Below are 5,000 nucleotides of genomic sequence, written 5' to 3' on the forward strand. Positions count from 1 at the left end.
GACTGATCCGTGTACTGATCTGGACATAAGCTCGAGTTTTGATGGACTGGACTGTCCAAGTCAGTCTGATTGGTCCAAGTAGTACTTATGCTGGCTCGACTTTCCATCATCCAACCAAGTGTTAAGCAAGCGTACTGAAGGGATGAATTAACTCTTTTGGGTTTTGATGCTCCCGTCAGGATGCTTTTGGCCGAGACTTGTGCACATGCGGGCTGCATTTCATCGGCCAATCTGAAATATTAGGTTGAGAGTGAATTTCACCAAGTAAAAATCTCGAACCTCTGACGGGATCTTCTTATATACTTGAATTTTTTTGGGGTTTTTGGTTTTTAACGTTTTGGGGAGGAACATGTGATTGGAAAGGGGGAGGGTCGAATCTTAGCGACAAAGGGCTGAATCTCAGTGGATCGTGGCAGCAAGGCCACTCTGCCACTTACAATACCTGATGCACCTCAGATCATGGAGCAGTTCGTTGGACAAGTCCAACATGAAGATCAGAACAGTCCGAGATATTCAACAGAGGTTCATCCGGACGACCGTACCGAACGCACTGACCGGGCCGTGTACCGGATCGACCCGCGTACGTCCGGAATGGAGCTTCGTTTGGATCCACGTCCAGACGATCGATCTGACCGTACTGAAGCTCGGCTACCCCGACCAACTCGTCAAGTTAGGAAGATCGATCAAGCCAAACTCTCATCCGAACGCACCGATTTCGAATCAGACCGCAGCTTCTCATTTCTGACCCGACTGGCTCTTACCGCGGGCACTGCCGAACGTACCGCCGAACGTTCTGAAAATCCGACTTACCAGTTTGATCCGATTCTTCAGTTTGATCATCTGAGCTTCTCAAGGGGAAGGATACTTAAGCTCTCTGAAGATATTGGACACATTTGGAACACATCAGTTCATGAGTTTCCTTCATCCGATCATGCAGACCGTCCGGACCATGTACTGCTCCTTACCGCGGGACATGCATCCAGATTCATCGAATCTGGACAAGAGTAGGCAAAGGGTTCACTTTGGCCAGTCAACATAATTTTCTGTGTATTGACCAGATCTGGTCTTTGTTATATTTTCTATGTCTTATTTTCACACAAAATGATTTATTTCATTTTGACTAAAACTTGTATAAGTACTCCATCATTTCTGAATAAAGATATCGATTTTTCCCTTCAAAACTTCTTAAGTTTTCTCTCTTTGTTCATTGCAAAGAACTTGTTCTTAGTTTACTTTGGTGTGGTTAGCATCCGAGCAAACACCTTGTCTAATCGGACCGGTGAGTCACATCCGGCGATCTAGTCAAGTCAGTCTCCACAACGGACCTGTGAGTCACATCAGGCGTTGTTCAGACTTGGAAATATCGAAGGCCTTCCGCATCCTTCGTGAGATCCCTCGATCCATCACTTCTCCATCCGGAGATCCTATCAAATACCGTACCGGCTGAGTGTTCCGATCTAAGGGTCTATCAAAGTGGTATCAGAGCCACTCAACCGGTATCATCTTCTCATTCCATCTTCTCATCTACCATCTTCTTCATCTAAAAAGTTCTTCTTCTATCTATCTTGAACCCGGGCCACTCATTACCACCATATAAAAAAAAAAAAAAAAAAGAAAAGAAACAGTATAAAAAAAAAAAAAAAAAGAAAGATTGTGGTGGTGGTGGAAGAGAAAGCCTGCTGGCTGAAGAGTAATCCGGCCTTTGAGTTGGTTAAGGCGGGTTCCCCTTGTAATCTCTTATCTACCTTCTCTTGTGACCCTTGTTTGATTGGATCTGACCCACTGAGTATCTTTGGACTTGTCTTTCTCTGAACTTTGAGAACAAACCAAAATCTTGTGTGAACCACTTCAAATCTTTGAGAGAAACACGTGAGTGGGAGAGGAAACAAACACTTGAGAGTGTGAGGTATTTGTTACCCTAACGTTTATTGTTGAGAATTTCAGGAAGAACCATGAGCAGTGAGGAAGAACGGAACCGTCCCGGAAATTCTGTAGCCGGACTCTCAAACCTCCAAATGAGGGCTTTAAACGATACTTTTACTAACCTTATGAATGCAGGACTTGAGCAGATCCATCAAAGGTTAGATGAGATTCAGGAGAGCCAACAAACCAGATCTAGAACCGGAACCAGACGAGCTCAACCTAGACGGAACAGCCAATCCGATCTAGAAATCTTTGACGAAGATACCAACGATGATCAATCCATCAACCGACCCAGGAGAGGACATAGAAACCGAAACCCAGGTGAAGTCAATCCTTTTGCTAGAGCTGAACGAAATGAAAATGGGTTGGGTGCTTTGAAATTGAAAATTCCAAGCTTTGAAGGAAAGAATGATCCTGATGTCTTTTTAGAATGGGAAAGGAAAATTGAACTGGTTTTTGATTGTCAAAACTTGTCTGATATTAGGAAGGTTAGGTTAGCAGCTTCTGAATTTTCTGGCTATGCTATTAACTGGTATGACCGAGTTGTGACTCACAGGAGGAGAACAGGTGAAGCACCAGTGGAGACTTGGTTGGGGCTTATTACGCTTATGCGGAAACGCTTCGTACCGGACCATTACCAACGCGACCTACACCACAAACTCAGGAGGCTACTTCAGGGAACAAAGTCGGTTGAGGACTACCATCAGGAAATGGAGACTTTGATGCTTAAGGCTGATGTGGATGAACCTGTAGACGCAACCATGGCTAGATTCCTCACTGGACTCAACCGGGACATCCAAGACCGCATGGAACTTCAGGATTATAGTGACTTGGAACAGATGCTACACAAGGCTATCCTGATTGAGCAGCAAGTCAAAAGGAAAGGACTCTCCAAATCCACCTTCCCTTCAAAATCACCTTTTCCATCTAAGCCTAGCTACCAAGACAAAGGTAAGTATCCTGCCACAACAAATACTGCTTTGAAAACTGATGTTCCTACTCGTGTGGATAAAGGAAAAGCAGTGGAAAACCCCAGCAGAACAAGAGACATAAGGTGTTTCAAGTGTCAGGGCCTCGGACACTATGCCAACAAATGTCCAAACCAGCGGGTGATGGTTCTTTTGGAAAATGGTGATGTAGAATCCGAGGAGGACAAAGAGGAAAAAGAGGACCTTGGTCCCATTTTTGATGAGGAAGAAGAGCCCTTTGATTACCCAGCCAGTGGACCACTTCTTGTTACAAGAAAGCTCTTGGAGGAACCGATCTTAGAGGACGAAATTGAGGAAGTAATTGATGAGTTCTGTTCCTCGTTTGTTAAAGAAACAGGACCGGTCTACGACGAGGACAATCTCAGCTTTCCAGCTACTGGTCCTCTTCTTGTCACTAGACGATCCTTAAGTGTTCAGCCTAAAACCGACGAGAAGGAACAAAGGGAGAATCTCTTTCACTCTAGATGTTTTGTTTCTTCTAAAGTTTGCTCTTTGATTATAGATGGTGGCAGCTGTACCAACGTGGCTAGTGATACCTTGGTGAAGAAACTTGGACTTGTTACACGTCCACTTGCCAAACCTTTCAGGTTGGAATGGTTGAATGAGGACGGAGAGCAATACGTCAAGGAACAGGTGACTGTTCCGATCACTATCGGACGGTACGAGGATGAGGTCGTGTGTAACGTCCTTCCCATGGACGCTTGTCACATTCTTTTGGGTCGACCTTGGCAGTTCGACAAGAAGGCCGTCCATGATGGCTACACAAACCGCCACTCCTTTGAACACAATGGAAAGAAAATCACCTTGGTTCCCCTTTCTCCCTTAGAAGTTCACCAAGATCAAATCCAACTTAAGAAGGGACGAGAACAAGACTCCAAACCTGAGGCATCAGCAAGAAATTCCAACTTCTACATCAAACAAGGTCAGGTAAGAAAAACCCTTGCCACCAAAAAGCCATTCCTTTTGCTTGTTTATAAGGAATCTCTTATGGCCTCATCTTCTTCTCACCTTGCACCGGACATTCCGAGTGATTTGAAAGGATTATTGCAGGAGTTTTCTGATGTATTTCCTGAAGAAAATCCAAAAGGATTGCCTCCAATCCGTGGCATTGAACATCAGATCGATCTCGTTCCAGGCGCGTCCTTGCCAAACCGACCAGCGTACCGCACTAACCCCGTCGAGACCAAGGAACTCCAAAAGCAGATTGATGATCTTCTTGACAAAGGATACATCCGAGAAAGCCTCAGCCCATGTGCTGTACCTGTCCTACTCGTGCCAAAGAAAGATGGGTCGTGGAGGATGTGTGTGGACTGTCGGGCCATAAACAACATCACGGTAAAGTATCGCCATCCCATCCCTCGTCTTGATGACATGCTTGATGAACTTCATGGTGCTTGTGTCTTTTCTAAGATAGACTTGAAAAGTGGATACCACCAGATTAGAATGAAAGAGGGAGATGAATGGAAAACGGCCTTTAAAACAAAACTAGGATTGTATGAATGGTTAGTTATGCCTTTTGGTTTGACTAATGCACCTAGTACTTTCATGCGTCTGATGAACCATGTGTTGAGATCCTTTATTGGTCATTTCGTTGTTGTGTATTTTGATGATATTCTTGTTTATAGCAAAAACCATGAGGAACATCAAAGGCATTTGAGAGCCGTTCTTGAAGTCCTTAGGGACGAACGTTTGTTTGCTAACCTTGGAAAGTGTTCTTTTGGTACAGATCAAGTTGTTTTCCTAGGTTTTGTTGTAGGAAAAGATGGCCTGAAGGTTGATGAAGAAAAGGTCAAAGCCATCCGCGACTGGCCCATTCCTAAGTCCGTAAGTGAGGTTCGAAGCTTCCATGGCCTTGCTGGTTTCTATCGACGGTTCGTCCAAGACTTCAGTTCTATAGCCGCTCCTCTCACTGAGGTTATCAAGAAGAATGTGGGTTTCAAGTGGGAACAACCTCAGCAGGAAGCTTTCCAAATCCTAAAAGAGAAGTTAACTCAAGCCCCTCTTCTTGCTTTACCCGATTTTTCTAAAACTTTTGAGATTGAGTGTGATGCTTCCGGAGTGGGTATTGGTGCTGTTCTTATGCAGGAT

The sequence above is a fragment of the Brassica napus genome, unplaced genomic scaffold (assembly GCF_020379485.1).
Source record: "Brassica napus cultivar Da-Ae unplaced genomic scaffold, Da-Ae ScsIHWf_217;HRSCAF=381, whole genome shotgun sequence".
NCBI lineage: Eukaryota > Viridiplantae > Streptophyta > Magnoliopsida > Brassicales > Brassicaceae > Brassica > Brassica napus.